We start from the raw sequence: 24,389 nt of genomic DNA, 5'->3' as shown, positions 1-24,389 counted from the left end.
AATCCATGCCACGTGTTCAGCCCTCCACACTGTAGGTAGGCAGTACACACATTCTAAACACTATTATTAAGTATAAATATTTTCATATCACCAATAATTTATAGAACTAGGAACATATACACAATTCCTATAAAACTTGGTAGTTTAAAGACTGATAGAGTCTCAATAGATACACACTCAAAATCATACTGTAGAAAGAGAAACAGATTTTTTTTTTCTATAACTTGAAGTGTTTGTTGCATAGGTATTTCCAGAGTATTGTCAGGGATTTTGAAAAGCTGTAAACACTAAGTAAGTCCATCCCTTACCCAGCTGCATGAGCATTCCTTCAGCTCCCTTAAAGTTCTGATCTGCAACACTAAATAAAAATATTTCCTTCTTTCTCTCTTCAATCTCTAAGCAACCGGCCTGCACTAAAGGAAGACTGGAGTTCTGCTTTTTTGAATTTAACAAATGAAAAGGGGATATTTCTTTTTTTTTTTTTTTTTTATTCAGTGGACCATCATTTTTAGGTAACCTCTGACGTATATATCATATCATCACATAAGCCTCATATTAACTTCAAAGGGAACGACACACAATGGCACACAATGTGGTAAGAAACACTTCCAGGACACAATGGAGTATTATCTGCAGCAGTGCTGAAGCAGATGTCTTGGGAGAGCAAACAGTAGCAGCGCACCAAGTTCAGGAGCCGCCGCAGTCAGTCCCAGGTCACTCATCCTTAATGAGATCATGCTGACGGCCAACCAGAAAGGCAGAGCTGCAGGGGGAAAGAAGACAAAAGAAAGGAAAGAAAAAAGAGTCATTGGACCCACCACGTTTTCAAGTTAAGGCCAGCTTGTACATGTGACTCATTGGCAGAAAAGACTGGTCACTGATAAATCTTCCCAGTTTCAGGGCACTGGGAATATTGGAAAATGACCAAGACCCAAGTCCTCATGGAATAAACAGGAACCCCTAAAGGAACAGACCCCAGAAGAGCAGCCAGGCTCCCTACTCCCAGGTTGCACAGGCATTTGACTTCAGTCCCTGTTGGAGGGGTGTCATCCTCAATTCCTTCCACCTGCATCACAGCAAGATTGGGACCAGGGACTCCTGCTCCGATTGAGGGTGATAAAGACTTTCACCACTGAGGACGCTGTCTTGGCAGCAGTGCAGTTTGGCTCTTTTCTTCCCCATTGTCTCTTGGAAAGCTCCAAGTCTCCACGTACTGGGGGTGGGCTTCCTTGGTGGCTCAGATGATAAAGAAGCCTGCAATGCTTCGATCCTGGGTCAGGAATATCCCTTGGAGAAGGAAATGGCAGCCCACTCCAGTGTTCCTACCTGGAGAATTCCATGGACAGAGGAGCCACTACAGTCACAAAGAGTCAGACACGACTGAGCGACTAGCCAACTCCACCTCCCCACCCCCACCCCCCACACACAGGGAAAAGAGGGTAGCCAGAGAGACTCAGAACTGAGCTGAACGTCTAGTATCTCAAATATCATTCTATGGAAATTTCTTCAGTTATTAGATTCCTCAGGGCTATAGCTCCTCTGCTTGGGCTTGTGATGGAAAACACAGAAAGCTATCAGTTTAGCCAAGTAGAAAGAGCAGAAATTCTACAGGGAAGTAGGTGTGGCAGGGATAAAAGGATCAACGCCCATTATTATTAAATCTCCCTGGACTGTACTACTTAACTTTTAGTAGACTGCAAAACAAGATGTAGTGGGAAAATACAACTTTGGGAGAGAAAGCACATGTTATTGTCTACAACCTAGGGCTCTTTGCAGTGGTGAACACAGATTGCACCTGAGGATTGCCCACTGCTTTGCTGAGGAGTTGTTAAGGGGCCTGATTAATGGAGCAAGTATGGTTTTGGCATAACAATCAAGATGGGCTCTTTAGACAAAGCAGGATTTGTCTGCTTTACCCAATGCCCATTCAAGATGGACAAGTCGACATTTTGAAAATGGAAAACAGATGTTTCATACAAAGCTTTAAAAGTGTCAGGTATAGATGAAGGACCCCAGCTACTCAGATGGATTCAGTCCAAGAAGGGAATGTGGACAAATCTGGCATTTCATCCGGCAGACATAAGTGTGTTCTGAAATAATCAGTTTACCTTTGAATAAACGGAAGTTATCCAGAATTAGTAAATCAGGAGAGAATGAGTTTTGAATGACCCGGTAATCATCACACTAATTTCTTTCCAGCTTTACTGAGGTATAACTGACAAAGAGAACCGTATATATTTAAGGTTACAGCGAGATGATTATATATATATATATATATATATATATATATATATACACACATACACACATTGTGAAATGATTACCACAGCATGTTAATTAACACATTTATTACTATCATCCTACTAATTCATTGTTACTTATTCTAAACAACTGGTTTGTCAGACCATTATCACCAAGTGCTTCTTAATAAAGAGACAAATAAAACCTTGAATAAAAGTTATAACTATGAATATACTGGTAATTGAGTGTCATTGAAATTTAGTCCATTGCATGACACTTCACAAACTAGAGATGGAATATTTAGTAAACTTACTTTCATTCTCTAAAAGCAAAGCAAACGGAGACCATCTGCAAAGACGTGTCTATTTTAAAATTTTACATAAATATATGTTTTTAACTCTCCAATGCAATGGTATCACGTTACAATTACCTGGGGACTTTTTAAGAACCCTTATGCTGGGCTTCACCCTCAGACAGTATGATTTTATTTGCTCGTGGTGGAGCTGGGACACTGGAATTTTTAAAAGCTCCTTGGGTTATTGTAAAGTGCAACCAAATTGAAAACTCCTGCTTCACTGTAGCTAGGTATCTAAAATATATGGCTATATTATAACTTTTGTACCGAGCCGTTTGCTGGGATACTGTAGAATATGCCAAAGGCCACTCTCAGTGTTTATTTTGAGGAGCTAGCATCTCTTTTTATGTTCTCAATAGTTGTGCAATGCAATGAGAACACAGATTCTGGTGTAGAAATGCCTGGTTTGGATTTCTAGCTCTCTGTCTACTATCTATGTGATTTGGACAAGTTACCCACACTCTCAGTTCCTTTGTGTGTCAATGATGATAAAAATGGTATCTAACTCTTAGGGTTATTGTAAAGATTAAATAAAAGTATATGATGGTAGTGGTTCAGTTGCTAAGTCATATCTGACTCATTGTGGCCCTATGCACTGTAGCCCATCAGGCTCCTCTGTCCATGGGATTTCCCAGGCAAGAATACTGGAGTTGGTTATCATTTCCTTCTTCAGGACATCTTCCCAACCCAAGGATCAAACTCAGGTCTCTTGCATTGCAGATGATCTCCAGCACTGCAGATGGATTCTTTACTGCTGAGCCACCAAGGAAGCCCTGAAAGAGTATTTAAGTGAGTTATAAAGCCCTTAGAGTATAAAGCCCTTAGAGCAATTTTTGGAAAGATAATTTCCTACTACTACTAAGAAAAAACATGACTCTTATGTCTTGCTCTCTCTCTCGCAGTAATGAAGGTCCAATAACTATAAAGTAAAAACAACCACTAAATTTTTATATACACAGCAATACCTCCAGAAATCCACATTATTTCTCCACTTTGTCAATAAAATTCTTTTTAGTAAAAGACATGAGAATGCTCCTGAGTTGTCTCCAGCTCTTTGGTTTCTCAAACTGGGATCCCTGGAAACTATATAACATGTTTCTCAGCTATTGAGTTGCCTGGGCTTGGATACCAGTTATTCTGAGGGTGATTCTTACGCACAATAAAGTCTGAAAACAATGGCGCCAGTCCACGTGATTGAATGGACAGTGGTAGGAGAAGAATTATTGTGTCCTTTAACCTTCTAGCTCTAGTGTGCCCTCAGGAAGCATCTTGAAAATATCAGTACAAGTGTCTATTAAAGGGCATGGTGTGTTTATATGTTTAGGTAGGAACTCCGTCAAAGCTGTAGATGTTGACTTTTCATGACCAAGCAGTTTAACTTTATCTCTAAAGGGGCACTTGCCACATTATATAAGTTTGGGGTGGGTTTCTTTTCTTAGAAAGTCTTCTGAAAACGTAGACATGTTACTGTCTTCATCTGGTGGGCCCAGAAGGGTGGGTTGAGTGCCATCCTCAAAAGGTTCAAAGTCTTCCCCTGGGACTGGCCAGAACTGAGAGTCTGTCTGGGAGGGGATAGGACACTCTGAGCCTAGGCCAGGACCCATTTCCTGAATTTCATTCCTGTTTCTTATTTCTTTCCTTGATGCTGCTCTCTAATAGCTAATACTCCCCTATTCACCTGGAGGAGCTCTAAGACTCATGAATAAGGAGTCCTCAGGGGTCCCAAGGCCAGGCCCATGTCCAGAAGGGCAGCCTGGTGAGTGGGTTGCTCCCATAGACTGCCACGGAATTTTTTTCATGGGGTTTCAAAAGAATGGACTGCCAGGTGGCACTGACATGCTGATTTTGAGAGACCCACTCATTCCACTCAGAATAAAAGAATTTACATGTGCACTGATTGGGAAACTGTATAGACACACCTCTTCCCTACCCGCTATTCTGAATCTTCATCCATGTCACAATACCTCACCTCATATTATTTATTTTCCTAAATATAAGGATGCCACAATAATTATTTATATGCCCTATGGATGCCCCTAACTCCAACTTTTACTCTTTTTTATCATGAAGTATAAAGCCATCAGAGATAACTACAGCTTTTCTTCTGGAATGCCTATCATATAACAGCAGTCATAGTTATTTTAAGATCTTTATAAGAAAGCTGGCTGCATTCAGAAGATTATTACTAATGGGAAGAGTCAAACTCTAATAAATTAGGAATTAGTGCAATAAAAATTAGAAAGATGGGAAGTAATTTAGGATATGCTTTTGTAATCAGACCACAATCCTTTTTCAATTACAAAAAAAAAAAAAGCAAACTGTTTCTTACTCAAGCAGCGGTTCCATTGTGCATTGATTATGAACTCTTTTCCAAGTGTCTTTTTGGGACTCAGGCTGGCAAAACAGCAATATCAGAAACATTGCCAGTTCCAGTAGTTGGGGGAAGAAACTCTGGAAGGCCTCACATAAGTAATTTAACAGCTTGGACCAGAAAGGATATGTATCACTTTGTTCACAACTTATTCATCAGATGTAGTTATGTGGTTCTCATTTAATAACAAGGCATCCAGGAAGTGCAATCTAACCATTTTTCCCAGAGAGAAAGATCCAGAAATATTTGGGGGACAGCACTAAAGACCACCACAGATGTGTTCAAGGTAGTACATTTATTCAGTATTCTGCAAGTTTCTAAAGGAAATGTCTAGAATTGTTGCTTCTCCTATAAGGAGTATCTTTGAAAAAACTGTAGAAAATGAGAAAATAAATAAAAAGGACCTATAAATAGCAAATATTAGAAATTTTAAAGCTAATTTCCATATTTATAACTTATAAAAAATAAGTCAATAAAATTAATTTTATTTCCTATTGAGACAGTCATGTAGTATGGAATTCATGTTAGAATCCAAAAGTAAAAATCTGAGCAAAGGAAAGGCAATCTACCCAAATATTAAGAGTATTGTTTCTAGATCAGGAGTACATGAGTAACTTAACTTTTCTTTTTTTTTTTTTTACCTCCTATTCTAGATTTTCCATAATGAGTTCTGTTTTTATAATGAAAAATTATAAAAAATAAACTAATGTTGTTAGGGTAATGTCTTAGAGAAGAGGAAACCAATGATTTTTAGCCTTAAATATAAAACCAGATTACTAACTGGTGGGTTAGTTAGCTGGGAAAAACCTTTTCCTTCCTAAGAAGTTTAAAAAAATATTTACACTAATTAATTTGGGGAATGAAACATAGTTAAGAGATAAACATGATCTATCCCAACCTTAGATTGGTATCCAAAGCTTTTCACTCTACTTTAGACAGTTTTGTGAGAAGCGTGTGTGTGTGTGTGTGTGTGTTATTCACACAGTCGTGCAGTCATGTCTGGTTTTTTGTGATACCGTGGACTGAGGAACTCTCCAGGCAAGAACACTGGAGTGGGTTGCCATTTCCATCTCCAGGGGGTGTTTCTGACACAGGGATCAAACCCTGGTCTTCCTCGTCTTGGGGAGATTCTTTACCTTTTGAGCCACCGGGGAAGTCTGCTTGTCAAAGCGATCACTGTTTATATTTCAGCTTTTAGTGTTTTGCATTTATGGGCTATCCTTCAGGTATTTGATTTTTTGATGAGATCTGGAATGTCACTTGGGAAAATTACGATGTATCTTAAGTTTTAATTGAATTTGAAACAAAATAATGGATGATCAAAGTTTTTGAAAGAAAATTTTTTTATAATTAAAAAAATACTCAGAGTCATTGTCATTGACAGACAACAGAGCAGTGGTTCCTTCAGAAGAGAGACAGGAAAGTGTGGAGGGATTATGAACTGTGTGAGGAAACTTTTAGGATCAGTGAATATGCTTATCCTCTTCATTTTAGTGGTGATTTCATACATATGTTGTAACATCAAAGTATGTAATTTATGTGCAATTATACCTTAACGAAGATGTGTGAAAATATAATTCAGTGTATCCTACAATTGGTAGTTATCTGAAGGCCGTTATCTTATACTAAAGCTACTAAGCTACAAAGGTCAGACCTAGATCTCTTGATATTTAATGTTTCTTTTTATCAAACTTGGAGACTGGAATGTGAAATTTTCAGATGATACCAAGCTGCAGAGAATGAAAAGAATTGTGATAGTCAATGTCTATATGAAGTAAGGATATGAATTGAACAAACGGGAAGTAACCAACAACCAATGATTGTGCTTTTAAGTTATAAATGTGCTTTTAACTTTGAAGGCTGTGCCATATTAACTAGACGGAATCTTTGTCTGAAGCTATTTTTTTGGTAATGGTTAAACAGTATTGTAAACCACCAATGTGTCTTATGGATGGTACCAGGAAGTTTTGTCATTAAAAGAAATTGACATATTTCAGGTATAGTTTGAATGTGACTAAGGAACAATTTATATAAAGCTACAATAACTTGGCAATTCTGAAAATAGCATCATGTGTGGCTGTGCAGATAATACACCATGGATGATCATAAATGAAATTTAAAATTTCAAGGTGAATATCAATGTTGACGGTTAGCATATGCAATAGGAATAAGCTGGGTTATTATTGTAAAATTTAGAAATATTGTGCTTGCTATAAAATGCGATTTCTTTCTTTATATTCTCAATACATTGAATTCTGGATTCTAATGAATAAGTTCAATGTTTAAAATTCAGATTAAGAACGAAAATGATGCTAAGCTTGTAACTGAGGCTCTTTCTACAGGAAGAAATGTCAGAAGTAAGGTGGAAATATTCTTTTGATCCAACAGATCAGCTGTGGCACTTACATTCTACAAAGACATACACATTTGAGTCACTTTGATCTCCCCAACATTTATAAGGGTCACAGCTGATTAGATTAAGAGACATTTGCTTTCAGGCCTATCCTACCACTGAATATGTGGAAATAATCTTATTCTAATGAATAAAATACTTCTAATTCTAATATTGCACATGTAAAAGGATGTTTAACATTTCCATGTTAAACGGCTAACAGTTCAAAGAGTAACTGAAAAGCAGCTGAAAAATGCACTCTCTTATAGAAAAAACTCCTGTATGAGAGCATGATTTGTACCTTGGCCAAAATAGACAGTTTTCAATATATTTTCCCCCAAGCCCTTGAAGTGGAGCTCAGGAAGCATTACCTTAAAAAGTTTGGAAGCTAAGCTCCTGGAGGTGAATGCTATTGCTGATTCTTTTTCTTTAGGAACTAGCAGAGTAACTCTTTCGGGGAAGAACTAAAAATGTATTTGAATTTTAAAGACCAGCACGATTAGACTAGCAGGATCAGGTAGGTCCAGACCATAGCTAACTAATGAAGTTCATGAAGAGCCATTGAGGTTCTTTAAAACTTCTGTTCCCAGTAGTTGTCAGCACATAGACACTAAGTGAATGACTGGTGAAGATGCTGTGACACTGAAGAATGGGAGAGAACAGAGCATCTCTAATAAACACTAAAATCTGGAGTCCAGAAAAGGATGGTTACAGTCATAGCAGAGTAACAGTAGCAATGCTTCTTCAGGACAGTGGGGTTTCTTAGAAACGTTCAGGAGGAGCGGGTAGCAACTGATAAACCAATAATTAAAAGCTCAGTTCTATGAAACAAGCTTGTGGTGTCAAGAAAAAACCGTAAATCTTAACAAGTCATGCTCTTACTGGACCCGTAAATGTTTACCAAAATAGTGGCACAGATGGTTTGCAGTTCAATTTGGTGTTATCATGTGACTGAGTTCTAGTTAATACACAAATGATGAACCTTGCAGATTTGCTCGCAAGAACCTCCTATAGGTAAACTTCCCAGTTCCTTCCCTCTCTGGCTGTTTGGAATGGAGGTAGCTCCCAGCATGACCATGTTAAAAATAACAGAGCTACAAATGAAAGACAATTAAACATCTGAACTGTCTCCCACTGATTGGGAACATCCTTTTTCTTCTTATGAATGAAAAATACATTGCCATTGGGTTAAGCCACTGTGATATGAGGGTTTAAGACATGATTAAGACAACTGACAAACCATTTATTGTCACATTGCTATACCAAAGATAGGGGCATATTAGAGCAAATATTTAGTTGATAAATGCAGACTATGAGCAAGGCAGAATTTGCTACATTTTAAATGAAATATACTAGCTTTTTATTGCATCAGGAGTTGGGATCCAGGTTTTTTGATATTCAGCTATTTGATACACTTAATTGAAAGCAATCTGTCTTAACTTTAAGATACTATATAATTTAAGCATACTTTTCTCATGATATTTATCAAATTTCTCTGTACTACAGATACTTGGATTTTTTAAAAATATTATTTCTCTTCCTAGGTGTTATTCTTCTAAACCCTGTGATTATGTGTGATAACATTTTTGCATAACTTAAAATAACTTGTTCAGCTCTTTGTTAAGCATTTTGAAGTCTCTATTATTGTGTATTAAATGAATGTTTGAGATATAAGTCAATATTTCTTTGTAATAAATATATGAGGGATCATCTAGATACGCATATAAATTTAAAAAATTTTGTCCCATCTGTGGTTAGAGTGTGACTTAAGCTTTGCACTGTTAGAAATAGAAAATTCTTCTATGCTTTAAAATTTTTTGGCAATATTTCTTATCCAAGAGTTAAACAAAATGGGTTTTACTAATATTTATATTAAGTACTGATTTTTTATATATCTTAAGGTGAAATCTGAAATATTCTTGCAAAATTTACTCAGCTTCTAAGTTGTCATTTTTGAAAAAATATACAGAGTTCATTTATTTTTTTATGCTACACATCAATGAATAACTGAAGAAGAATAAAAATTCTTTGTATGAGCTATGATCATGCAAATGTAAATATATATGAATAGCAGTTGTAAACAAAGGATTCATTTAATTCTAATAGTAAGTTGCATCATCCTAAAATGCAATTCAGATTATTTCTAAATATTTGTTTGCATATATTTTTCATTAGCAGTTCTGAAATTTTGTGCTCTTATATCTTAAAAGTATCTTTTTGATTTACTTTGATAAGAAAAAAAAAACACATTTGCCAAATGTCCCATCTAATTAAGGGCTGAGAATGTACCCAAAGTGCAACTGTTTATGTTTATTTAGGAAATGCTATAACTTTTAAAAAATTGAAATTATTAAAATATTTAATATTAAGATGTTAGTACTAGTCTTGCAATGCTTTATTATATGAATCAGCCATTATTTGTACAATCACATAATTTGAAATCAATAAAGTTTAGAAATACTACCATAAGCCCAAAGAACACTGTATTTTTTCCTCCCATGTGGCGTATATATATATTTTCCTTTTGTATTATTGGATACATCATCATCATTATTAATATATTAGACATTGTGAGAAAGATAACAAGCTCAAATTTTGCCGCTTGTTCTTTAAGAATGCATAATCTGGCTGAAAAGACAAAGAAATTCATGTTAGTAGACAACTATGAAGCAGTGTACTAAATGGAGTACTATTTAAGTGGTAGAACTTAGGCAAAATCTTTAAGAATAGTCAAAATCTAGACAGGCAGAGGTGAGAAATGAGGATTTTTTCAGCAAAGAAAACTAGTTGAGAAGGGTGGAGATAAAATAGAGTAAAGGTATAGTTCTCAATCCATTAGAATCATCTAAGGAGCTTAAAAAAATTCTTGTGCTGAGGCTGTATGCGTGTTAAGTCGCTTCAGTCATGTCAACTCTTTAGCTCACCAGTCTCCTCTGTCCATGATATTCTCCAGGCAAGAATGCTGGAGTGGGTTGCCGCATCCTCCTCTAGAGCATCTTCTCAATCCAGGGATCGAACCCACGTCTCTTATGTCTCCTGCATTAGACAGACAGTTTCTCTACCACTAACACCATCTGGGAAGCCCATGCTGAGGCTACTCTAAACTTACTAAATGAGACTCTTTGTGGGTGGTATTGCTGCTACTGCTAAGTCACTTCAGTCATGTCCGACTCTGTGATCCCATAGATGGCACCCCACCAGGCTCCACCGTCCCTGAGATTCTCCAGGCAAAAAACACTGAAGTGGGTTGCCATTTCCTTCTCCAATGCAGGAAAGTGAAAAGTGAAAGTGAAGTCGCTCAGTCATGTTGGACTCTTCGGGACCCCATGGACCACAGCCTACCTGGCTCCTCCCTCCATGGGATTTTCCAGGCAAGAGTACTGGAGTGGGTTGCCATTGCCTTCTCTGGCCTGAGGTTAATCATTTTTTTATCACAAAATACAAATGGCAGCAATGGGGAGAGATTCAATTGCATGCCTAATTCATGGGGGAAAAAAAGTAGCAGGCTCATCCATCTATGGGATTTTTCAGGCAAGAATACTGGAGCAGGTTGCCATTTTCTCCTCCAGGGGATCTTCAAGAATCAGGGGTCAAACCCATGTCTCCTGCATTGGCAGGTGGATTCTTGACCACTGAGTCACTGTTAGGTTGGGAAGAGTGCAGGGAGACTGGACTTCTCTCATGCTCAGCTGCCTCTTCTGTCTGGTATCATTTACTTTTAGGAAATAACCCTCCACAACTTGGCAAGGCTGCCAGTCACCTAGCCCTAACTACCCTTCCTTCCCATAGGTAAACCCCTCCCTTGCATGATCCAAGAAAGATCTAGAAATCTTTAGGGAAGGAAAGAATGGATGTTGAAAGTTCTACTTCTGAAATTTTAATCAATAAGAACCAAGCAATTGTCAGAGGGGAGTACTACCACCAAATAGGAGGCAGATATCTGAAAATGATGTTAAAATACAGAAAAACTTAAGCTAAGCCATTTACTGGCTAAAAGAGAGAAACAGGCAAATCCATGGAGATATATTCAGAGTCCAGCCTCACAGATTAACTCCTCTTTGTTGTTTAGTTGTTAAGTCGTGTCTGACTCTTTTGCAACCCCATGGACTGTAGTCCACCAGGCTCCTCTGTCCATGGAATGTTTCAGGCAAGAATACTGGAGTAGGTTGCCATTCCTTCCCCAGGTCTCTTTGTGGGTGGTATTAAGAATCATTATTTCTAAATCTTCCCAGGTGATGGAATCCCTAGGAATACCAAGCTTGAGGACTGCTGGAGGAAAGCATGTTGTAGTCACTGTCCGACCTGCTTGCCTAGAACAGCAGTAGAAAGGGACCAGATGGGAAGCAGTTTTACTGAGGATTAAAAGAAACAAGAAAGAAGGATAAAAGTAACTAGGACGGTGTGGCAATTAATTATCAGAAGAAAGTTAGTCTTAAGGTAGAGAGGATGCTTTCAGGTTTTACTGTATTGATTTAAGCTAATACTGAAATTCCATTCTCCTCTAGACATCCAGTCCCACTTAAAAGGATAATGACGTCTAGAAGATTGAGAAGTACTGTGAAGTTCGCAGTCTAGAAATACAGGCTCTTAAAAGAGAGCCACAGGACAGGAGAATGCTTCAAATCATAGGACTGTAGAATGCTTTCTCTCCCCTCACACCTTACCATCACATCATTAATGACCTATTTACTTTAGTTCCTTTTACTGAGTAATTATGTTCCACTCACTAGAAAAAAGCACGAGACATACTAAAAAGCAAAAACCACAGTTTGAAGAGGCAGACTAGCATCAAATCAGAGTCAGATATGACACTGAATGTTGAAATGATCAAACCCCAGTATTTGAAAAAAAACTATGAGTAATAGGATAAGGAATTTAACAGAAAAAGTGGACAGCATGCAAGAAAAAATAGGCCATGTAACAAGGGTGGCACTACTGGTAAAGCACCTGCCTGTCGATGCATGAGACATAAGAGATGCTGGCTCAGTCCCTGGGTTGGGACGATCTCCTGGAAGAAGGCATGGAAACCCACTCCAGTATTCTTGCTTGGAGAACCCCATGGACAGAGGAGCCTGGCAGGCTACAGTCCATGGGGCTACAAAGAATTGGATACAATTGAGCAACTGAGCACACACACACACGCACACACACACACACACACAAGCAGAGAAATGGAAATTCTAAGAAAGAATCAAAAAGAGATGTTAGAGATCAGAAACACTGTAAATGAAATGAAGAATGCTTTTGAAGAGCTCATTAGTGGAATAGGCACAGTTGAGGAAAGAATCTCTGAGTTTGAGGATATGTCAAAAGAAACTTTTAAAACTGAAGACGAAACAAGATGCCAGTCCAGGTTCGATGCACGATACTGGACGCTTGGGGCTTGTGCACTGGGACGACCCAGAGGGATGGTATGGGGAGGGAGGAGGGAGGAGGGTTCAGGATGGGGAACACATGTATACCTGTGGCGGATTCATTTTGATATTTGGCAAAACTAATACAATTATGTAAAGTTTAAAAAAAAAAACTGAAGACAACAAGAAATAAGACTGGAAGAAATGAAAAAGAAAAGAATATCCAAGAGCTATGGGGCAACTACAAAAGGTATAACATATACATGATGGGGATTCCAGGAGGAGAAGAGAGAAAGAGAAAGAATGATATATTTGAAACAATAATAAGAAAGAAATATTTGAAACAATGATGACTGAAAATGTCCCCTAATTAATATCAGATGCCAAAACACAGACCTAGGAAGCCCAGGAAAATCAAGTAGGATAATGATAAATAAAGCAAAACAAAACGACACTGAGGCATATCATATTCAACCTGCAAAAAATGAAAGATCAAGAAAAAAAAATCTAGAAGAAATCAAAGGAAAACAAAAGTTTACCTGCAGAGGAGCTGAGATATTATACCTGACTTCTCCTTAGAAAGCATGCAAATAAGAGAGTGGGGTGAAGTATTTAAATGGTTGAGAGAAAAAACTCACAAGCCCAGAATTCTATATCCTGCAAATTATCCTTCAAAAATAAAGAAGAAATAAAGAGTTTCTCAAACAAACAAAAGCTAAAGAAATCTGCTGCCTTAAGAATAGGTCTGTCTTATTAGAAATGGTAAAACTTCTTTAGAGAGGAAGGAAGTGATATAGGTCAGAAACCCAGATCTACATAAAGAAAGGAAGGACACCAGAGAAGAAATAGTGAAGGGAAAATAAAAATTTTTACTTTATCTTATTCATAACTGATCTAACAGACAACAGTTTGATCAAAGTAGTGACAGCTGCTGCTGCTGCTGCTGCTGCTAAGTCGCTTCAGTCGTGTCCGACTCTGTGCGACCCCGTAGACGGCAGCCCACCAGGCTCCCCTGTCCCTGGGATTCTCCAGGCAAGAACACTGGAGTGGGTTGCCATTTCCTTCTCCAATGCAGGAAAGTGAAAAGTGAAAGTGAAGTTGCTCAGTCGTGTCCTACTCTTAGCGACCCCATGGACTGCAGCCCACCAGGCTCCTCTATCCATGGGATTTTCCAGGCAAGACCCCACTGGAATGGAGTGCCATTGCCTTCTCCCAGTGACAGCAGAGATATTCAATTATATTAAATATGCTTATGTATAAGTGAAGTAATGATAGCAATGATACAAAAGAAAAGAATTAGTAATATTTTGTTATTGTAAGGTATTTGCCTACATGTGAAGCTAGTTAGGGTTATTTGAAAGTACACATGGATTTGTTTTAAATATATACTGCAAAGTCTACAGCAACTGAAAAAATTAAGAAAAAAGTATAATTGACAAACTAAGAGAAGAAAGAAAATGGAATTACATAAAATGTTCAGTGAAAACCACAAAAAGCAGAAAAAGAGAAGAAGACAAAATAGGAAGAAAGAACAAGGGCAGTGAATAGAAAATAGTGACAAATATGGTAGATATTAATTTAACTGTATCAAAAATAACTTTGATATCAATGGTCTAAAACACCAATTAAAACACAGAGATTGTCAGAGTGGATCAGAGTTTGTATCCAGATATATGTTTTCTACAAAAATAAGATACTTATAGATTAAAAATAAAGGGATGGAGAAAGATATATCACGCTAACACAACTAAAAACAGTTGGAGTAATTATATTAATTTCAAACAGAGAGGACTTCAGAGCAAGGAAACTTATCAAGGATAAAGAGAGGCATTAAATAATCAATTGGGGTCAATTTTTCAAGAAGCTATAGGAAGTCTTCATGTCCATGTACCTAACAAGAGAGCCTCAAAATATGTGTTACTGAGGAATAACACATACATTGATTGCATCAATCTCAAGGATGACATTTTCAGTTTTGACAGTTGTAGACACCCATGGACCTCTGCTGTGATTAAGATAATACAGTATATTTTCATCATCCTCAAACACTCCAGTGAGTGGGCTGTACACATTGAGGTGGGACAGCAAGTGTGAAAGTGACTCTCTGTGCCCTGCCTACTGGGGCAAGATAGGGCTGTGACATCACATTCTGCTCTGCTGGAGAGTACCCATCAAAGAGTCCTGAGTGGAGGAGCATATTGCCGGGTGGAGGAGGTTGGTCCAGAGTCTACCTACCCCAGGTCCTGCCCCTTTGCAGCTTCTTGGGCAAAACTCTTATGTGTGTGTGCAACAATATTGTGCTTTGGCACTCCAGGTGAGGTGCTGTAGGCCAGCTCTTTCCATCCAAGGCCTATACATAGATTTTTCAAAGTTTTCAAAAAGCAATTTTCTCACAGTGTCTGACTGCTTAAGAACTTTGAAACCCAAGGAATATACAGTGTATTTGATTAAAAGAATATTTTTTGTGTGAAGTTTTCTTACAAGGGCAGATGCAATACTTTGAACACAGAGTGAATAACGAGCAAAGAATGAAATTGCACATTTCAGTCTTTCAAAAATGTTTTCAGAATTCATGAATGACAAGATTATAAGGGTTGGTATGCAGAAAATGAGGCACCATAACTGATAGGCTTTAAAGCATTCTGGGCTTACCTTTGTGACATGTGATTGAAAAATTGAGCAGCTTTCCTTTTGATTTTCTTTTCCATATGTTTTTTACATTTACCTATCCAAGAGCTACATCATTAATCCCTCAAAATGGCCTCCTTTTTATTTGACTCGATTTTTTTTTTTTCCTGGAGACTAGAGCACATCCTGTGTTCTGTATGGCTCGACTTTGCATGTTAAACTTTCCATCATCTGATACTAACAGGGTAAAAGTTTTCTATTTTTGGTATTTCTAAGTTAAAATGAGATAAACATTTACTTAGCACAAAGGTTTTAGTAATAAGATGATAGTTAAGACTACATGATGTGTGAATTAGAATTTGTACTTGTTCAGTTCAGAAACCTATATTTCACTCACAAAAATAAGTTTCATTGATTGTAGAATTAAGTGAATCAGCACACATTAATCACAATTACCTGGTAAAAGGCTATGACATATATTTTAAACAAATAAACAATAGATCCTCTGTTTCAAAAAACATTTTGGCTAGGAAAAAATGACTTTGTAATTCAAACCAGAAATTGCCCTAAATATTTAGCCCATATTGGCTCATTTTGCATGCCATTTTATCTGGACACTTTCTGTTGACATTTTTCGTGTTCATAACTTCATAGGCTGTGGTCATTTGTTTTCTCGGCATCACCCATCTGCCCACGCATTTGTCATTCTGCTGAATTTTGCTTTAGTTGGGCAATGGGAAGTTAGGGCTAGAGGAATAATGCTGTTATGTGAAGGATATCATTAGAGGACAAAATTGTACTTCAAAGGCCAAGCACATATGGTTTTGACTTTTATAAAGATGGCAGGTGGACATGAAGAAAAGGTTGATTTTGAATTTATTTCCATAATACGAGGAACTTCTTGAAAGTCTGAGGAAGATTAATTTCCAATTTGGAATTATTAATTACTGAAACATGGTAAGAGTTTTACAACTTCCTGAGGTAAGTTTTCTGAAGACCAAACCATCTTCATATAAACCCATGTAACAGCTTAATGTACATCTCAGAATGAGAGAAAACAGCAAATGTTTGCTAAGAGAAGCTTTGGAAAGCCAACACATACAGAATGTCATTCATTTGAAAAATTTTAACTAGGAGGTTTGTAACAGAGAAATAAAAAATAAATAATTGTAAATATGATCCAAATAAAATCAAGTATAGTTTCAAAAATTTGCTCTTATTTTAAAAGAACAATTTGTTACATATCTAATCTAACTTTCCTACTGTTTAGCACATAAGGGATTTCTGGTACTGTAGAATGTTAGAGCTTCTTTAACAAGGATAATAGCTCAGCTTGTCTAAAAGCAATTTTTTCTTCTGTATTTATGATACTTCCAATCAAAGAAGGGGTAAAGATTGAAAAATATAAATATACTACTAATAATATAATTCTACTATTACCAATTATCTTACAGACATTTGCATGTGAGATATTTTGCACATCTTCCAGCAATATTTACAATAGCAAAAATACAAAAAAAACCACCCAAATGTCCATTTACAGCGAACAGATTTGACCAGTTATGTTACAAAAGAAAATTGCAATTCTACCCTCTTCCACAGAATAGCACCAATCTGTATATGATGCCAAGGAATAATCTCCAGGATATAGTGATAATATAAAAAGCAACTCAGAACAGTATGCAAATATACTAGCATTTATATAAAGAGGATGTATAAGAAATACATCCTCTCTGTATATAATTTTATAAATAAAACCATTGACTCACAGGAGATGTCCCTGGGTCTGGAAGATCCCCTGGAGTAGGAAATGGCATTCTCGCCTGGAAAATTCCATGGATAGAGGAGCCTGGTGGGCTACAGCCCATGGGATCTCAGAGTCAGACATGACTGAGCATGCACACACACACAATTTAAAATTAAGGTGCTGTCTTTACCCCATTAATATTCTGCATTCAGGAAGAAATGAGGCTGCACAGTCCCTAGGGGAACCACTCTACTCCCTCAGCACCTCAGTGCCTGGAAATTACAAATGTCTTTTTTTACAGTCTTGTATTGACGTGAGTAAGCAATCAGTGGTCTTCTTATAAAAATGTCTCTATCTGGGGTAATGGCTTCCCTTTCGGACCTCTACTTTTCTTTTTCACTAGTCAAGATTTTTGTGAGATGGGGGAGCTGCTGGGCAGGGGTCCTTTTCACACAAAGCTCCAAATGGAGGTAAAATGTTCCAGAGCAGGCTTGTGGGCATTTGTGGCAGGTGTAGAGGGATTGGGCTCTTTATTATTTCCATCTTTGTGACCAGCAAGAGGCATATACTTCATAGATATTATGGAGATTTTAGTGTGATTCTCCAAAGTAGCTGATTCTCTAGTACAGAGAGTTTACGAAAAGATTTTAGAACACTTTTTTTTGAAGATTGGATGAAGACTGATGCTGGGAGGCAGAGGATAATAATCTCTAAATGAGAAAGAAGGTCGCTTTGGAAGGATGGGGAATGAGGAAGAAGTATCTTCTCAGCTGTTGTTTGTCATTACCAATATGATAAAATCCCAGACAGAATATTAGCTCAGTTCTTGGGCCCTAGATTCAGACCAGGTATATGTTGATACACTCCACCATACCCTCCCCCTCCCCACCCCCCCACCAACGGTGGTCCAGGTTGGTGGCCCTTTCCTTCACTGGCTACATGAGCAGGAATTTGAAAGGGAGCCTATCTGGGATGTGCAGGCAGCAGAGATAAAGTATTTCTCATCCTCACCTCCTCATGAGGGGCAACCAGCAGTGACTGAGCATGAGTTCGAGCGGTACCAGGTATATGAAGTAACTAGCTCTGAAAATTAGACTGTTGTGAAAGCCATAGTCCAGAAAAGTAGGCCAGGACCTATGTAGAGGACGAGAGTCTTCCAGCATAGCACAGAATGTCCAGAATGTAATTGAAATCACTCATCATACTGATGTGGAGGAGGGAAAAAATTTTCCCTCTCCTCTTCTAGGTTCTTGGGTGAGACCTGCTCCCCTCATCCTCCACAATAAAATAAAGATCAACAAGAGAAAATCACACAGAGATTTATTAACATGTATACCTCATGTACGGAGAAGGCAATGGCACCCCACTCCAGTACTCTTGCTTGGAAAATCCCATGGACAGAGGAGCCTGTTAGGCTGCAATCCACGGGGTCGCTACCAGTCGGACACTCGCTACCAGTCGGACACTGAGCGACTTCACTTTCACTTTTCACTTTCATACATTGGAGAAGGAAATGGCAGCCCACTCCAGTGTTCTTGCCTGGAGAATCCCAGGGACGGGGGAGCCTGGTGGGCTGCCGTCTATGGGGTCGCACAGAGTCGGACACGACTGAAGTGACTTAGCATAGCATAGCATAGCATACCTCATGTAAGGGCTTCCCAGGTGGTCCTAGTGGTGAAGAACCCGCCTGCCAGTGAGAAGATGTAAGAGACACGGGTTTGATCCCTGGGTCAGGAAGATCTCCTGGAGGAGGGTACAGCAACCCACTCCAGTATTCTTGCCTGGAGAATCCCATGCACAGAGGAGACTCGTGGGCTACAGTCCCTACGGTTGAAAAGAGTTGTATATGACTGAAGTGACTTGCCACGCACACACGCATATCTCATGTAAAAATGGGAAATACTAATGTAACTGAGAAAAATCTCAGAAACACCCCAAGCCACCCCCTTAAATACCATCTTCAGTTAAAGCAAAATGTTGTGGGGGATGGCCATGTTGGGGGATGGCCAGGTATGGGAGCTGACCAGGAAAAGAACAGTAAGGTTGTCATAAGTCTGGCATCTTCCTCCTGGATAAGCGTTTCTTGTAATTTAGAGTCATCTTTTGCTTCCTGGTACCTACAGTGCGACACATTTAAAATGGAGATTTCCATCATATGTGTAAATTTCCTTTACAAAATGGTAGATTCTACTCTTTTAGATCTTCTCCTGTGTCTGCTTTTTCTCAAAAATAATCTGCTCAGAATAATCCTTATGCCAAAGAGGCATATTTGGGAGTGGCACATTCTGCTACCCTTCACAGAGAACCAGGAAAATCACAGCTTGAATGAGAAAAGACAGTCAACAGGCACAAGCGAGATGAAAGAGATGTGAGGATTATCTGAGAAAAATTTTAGGCCATCTTCATAAAGATACTTCAATAAGCATTCTTGAAACAAGTGAGAAATTTAACATGTCACCAAAAATATAGAAAAAGCAAATATTAAAAAATAATTCCACAAATACAATAAATTTTCCCAAACATTTAAGAAAGAAATATCCAATTTTATACAAATTTCCCAGAGAATTTTTTTTTAAAGGGGAGAGAAAAGTCCCAGCTCTTTTCTTCAAGGCCAAGGTAATTTTGATACCAAACACTGACAAGTTCATCATCAGAAAAGAAAATTATGAACCAATCCCTCTCATGAAGATAAATGCAAAACTCCTAAAAAATATACATTACGGAAATGTCCAATTTCAGTTCCGACATGTCAAGAAACTTAAAGTCATCTTCATTCTTGCAACAAGAAAATGTCAAACAGACTGAAGATCAATGATTTTCTTGGGCCAGACAGTAAATTGAAGTTGGAAGGCAAACCATCACCCAAAAGCTGGTGAGATAGAAATATGAGATTGAGCAACCAAGGTCTGTTCATCTGGAATAAAATCTACTAAAGCCAAATGGATGGGAACACTAAAATGGCAATTTTGGTGAATTGTTGGAGGCTGAATATGGGCTAGCATAAGACTGAGAAACCCCTGGGGGCCACAGTTGTTGGGAGTGACCCACATGATTATAGACGTTTCCTCTACAAGCTTGGAAAGAGTTTCTGGGTTCTCACAGTGAGGATCCCAGAAAAATTTCCTCCTGACTCTGGTAGGGGAAATGTAAGATTGACCATTGGGAAACACTCTCACAGCTTCTCTGTTACAAATGCCTATAGTCAGGGGAGAGAACTTCACCAGAGTGCAATTCTGAAACCTTATTCCAGCTGGGAAAAGGGAATACTTCAGCCTCCTAAGCTGTCTCCTTCTTTCCTGTCTCACCTAAGGGTAGTGGTTAGGAGTAGAGTCAAAGGGGAAAAGGGCTTCAAGGAACTGAATTAGGAACACTGAAACTAAGACAGGAGTAGGCAGAAGGGATAAAGTTACACTTCTGTAGGAGAACCAGAACCACTTTTTTTTTTTTTTTTTAATACCATGTGTGTGTATGTTCTTAGTCACTCAGTCATGGCCGACTGTTTGCAACCCCATGAACTGTAGCCCACCAGGCTTCTCTGTCCATGAGGGTTCTCCAGGCAAGAATACTGGAGGGGTTGCCATGCCCTCCTCCGGGGGATCTTCCCAACCCAGGGATCGAACCCAGGTCTCCAGCATTGCAGGTGGATTCTTTACCGTCTGAGCCACCAGGGAAGCCCTTTTAATACCATAAAAGTTATTTATTATTTTTATTGTAAGAGAAGAGGTGCAAATATAAAATCTTGGAAATTTTTTTATAAAGTTATTTATTCACTAAACACAGAACATGTCCCTTATAAAATGTACACATAAATAACTAAAAAGTGTAACTGAGTGAATATTTTCTCAATAACAGAACATACTAAGACATTAATAGAACAGCTTTCTGTCTGCCTCAAAATAATCTAATTACAACACCCAGTTTCTTTTATAACTGATGCAAAGCTAAAGTCTTATTTGGGTGATTATTTCCTAATATATGTTTGAGGAGCAGTGTCAATAATTTAATATAATTCTAGTATACTACAGTCCAATAAATCAATTTATTATAGATTAAAACAAATCATTTTTCATTATTTATATTGTTGTTTAATCACTCAGATGTATCTGACTCTTTGAGACCCCATGAACTATAGCCCCCACCAGGCTCCTCTGTCCATGGAATTTTCCAGGGAAGAATACTGGAGTGGGTAGCCATTCCCTTCTCCAGGGGATCTTACTGACCCAAGAATCGAACCCAGGTCTCCAGCACTGCAGGCAGATTCTTTACCGTCTGAGCCACCAGGCTTCCCAATTATGGTATTATACCAATTATAGCATATGTGCGTGCATGTTCAGTTGTGTCCGACTCTTTGTGACCCCATGGACTGTAGCCTGCCAGGTTTCTCTGTCCATGGGATTTTCCAGGCAAGAATACTGGAGTGGGTTGCTATTTCCTCCTCCAGGGGATCTTACTGACTCAGGGATCGAACCCATATCTCCTGCATTGGCAGGAGGATTCTTTACCACTGCACCACTTGGGATGCCCCTAATTAAAGCATATGATTAAGTGAAATGAATTATACAGCAGTGTGACAAGAGCTCAGAGAGAGGAATTGGGGAACACTGGTATAAGGTACTTGCATTATGCACAAACTGATACAGTGTTATTTGAAGGTGGACTTGGATTACTTTAAAAAGTATATCATAAGCACCAGGAGCAACCCCTGAAATGTTTTAAAAAATATATTGTTGGGGAGAAAGAAATTTTCTTCTACCTTTGTAGGGTCTTCTGGCAGATCTAAGAACTTAATTGACATGAGACAGATTAGCAGGAGAAAATCAAAGTTTAATAACATGCACATATGGGAGAGACCCAGGAAAACTGATTAACTGGCCAGAATGCTGAAGTCCACACCTTAAATACCATCTTCAGTGAAGACAAAACGGATTGGGGGAAGCGATGGGGGACTTCAAAGAGGAGGAGGGCAATTCACATGGAGATGGAAAAGCAAATGTTTGCTGGGTCATGCAGAGATAATAGGACACAGAGAGAAATTTTAACAAGCATTCCTCATTAGGTTCCTCCCTGTCACACACCTAGTTCATACTCTCGTTATCTCTGATGATAGCATCCTTCCTGGAACAGGTCCTCTCTCTTCATTCTTTTAGGCAGCTAGGGGGAAGGTCAGAGCTTCTTCCTGAGTTTTCTGGGCACTGATTATTTCCAGCTAGAAAAAATACACACACCAAAGAGACATTTGTGTTGGCAAATTTGGCTTCCCTATAGTACGAACATGTATATGTGGCAACGATCAGCAATCAAATTAATATACCAAGCTCAGTGTCACACACATTCCTGATAGGCTGAGGAGTATTTATAACATTGAGAATATGATTAGGATTAAGAATAGTGATTGCATATTTTACTTACAATTTCAATAGGTTCACAGAATGCCTTAAAAAAAAAAAAACAGAGGAGAAGGTAAGAAACTGAAGATTCAGCTCAAAATATTTTTCCATGCTTTATTACAGAGAATGATCATTCTCTCCCAAAGTCCCTTAATACTTAATTTATATCATTTACTGTTACTTTTAATGAAAAAACGTGGCTACTGGATATTTGTATATGCATTTTGTCTCCCCATTTGTGATTGATATACATTTTATACACTTTATAGCATAAAAAGAGTACTTAAGTTGTATATTTAATGATTATTTAAACAGTACATAATTAAGTAAGATCCCAACTATTTCATGAAATTACATTGACCTCTCTAATTTCTATTTGTTACCTGAACTATAATGTTGATTGTCTATATGCATCTCCCTTCTAAAATACTTCCATTTTTTAGTTTGAAGTCTTGAAGAAGTGTGTGTATCTATATTTCTTTATTGTCCTAGAGGTCCAGATCCTCAAGGCACTGAGTGTTCTATACAAAAACAAAAATAAATAAATTCCCTGTTCTCTGCATCCTCATGTTGCCTCTCCAAAACCAGTGACACCAACAGAAGCAACCAAGTCAGCCAAATTCAACCGAATCAAATCATATGATGTGCAAATGAAGTTGAACTAAATAAACCATAACAAGCCTCATAGCCCTAAGTTCCTCTGTTTACATTTATAAACTCTTTATTTAGTTCTTATTTCCATATCTCTGAATGTATGAACTCTTGAATACCAAATTGAAAATTTTCTTTGGGAATGATTTCCCATGTTTTTAGAAACAACCTAAAATGTTGATCCAGAGCAATTCATGAAACACTACTTTGGAAGGTTACCTAGGGACTTGGTGACGACCCTGATAAAATCTTCTAGAGACTCTAAACATCTATGTCAAACATCCTTAGCAATTTAACAGTAGAGAAAAGTTCTGCGGGGGCTGTTTCCAGAGCAAAACTTCGGAGACGTTTTTAGAATGCTAGGCAAATAACCCCAGTCCCTGGTGGGGTTGCTTTAAAAAAAAAAAGAAATAAAAAAGGTGGAATCGATGGATTAGGTAAAAGTTGAAACTGAACATTTAGGGCATCTCAACTAGCACCAAATCAATTATATCACTTTTTCTATCCTTCACCTGAAAGCCATCTGGGGCTGCCATGCAGCCTCAGCCTCTAAGCACCATCCAGAACGAATTGTCCAGATTGTCAAGAACACATACTTTACATGACTTGTACAACACTTATATGAAGCAGGCAACTTATACAACAATGGGTAAAATTATATGGTGTTCAGGAAGTCCGTAAGTATGAATAGCTCCAGGATAATGTAAATGTTTATAAAGCACAGTCAGCAGTTAGAGATTTCACACTTTCTTCTACCAAACACCTAATTTATTTTTTTTTTCTTGGAAAAATTTTGTATTACATTTTCAATTCAGGATAATATCCGGGTCTTTTCAGATTTCAATAATCTCATGTCTTTGGTTATTTCTCTTTCACCATCACAAGTCTTTAGGAATGCAAAATTACTAGAGAGTTCTTTTCTCCATTAGAGAAGATCTATGGAGGATTATGGAAAGGATTCTCAATGATTTTAGCCTATGGAAATGGTGTTTTGGGTCATTAGTAATTAGAGTTACTGTAGGTCATTTTTTCTTTGTTTTTAAATTATTTTAAAATCTTTAGGTCACACTGCATACAGCTTGTAAGATCTTAGTTTCCCAACTAGAGATTGAACCTGGGCTCTCAGCAGTGAAAGCACAGCATCCAGACCACTGGAACGAGGCGGTCGAATTGCAAATTACTGTCATGTATTTGAGTACTCTCAGAGTTTCATTCATTTGACTAGTTACTATAAATGAACTCACTAAACATTACGAATATAGT

The sequence above is a fragment of the Bos taurus genome, chromosome 6, assembly GCF_002263795.3.
Source record: "Bos taurus isolate L1 Dominette 01449 registration number 42190680 breed Hereford chromosome 6, ARS-UCD2.0, whole genome shotgun sequence".
In the NCBI taxonomy this organism is placed as follows: Eukaryota; Metazoa; Chordata; class Mammalia; order Artiodactyla; family Bovidae; genus Bos; species Bos taurus.
Note: the sequence above shows the minus strand (reverse complement) of the source record.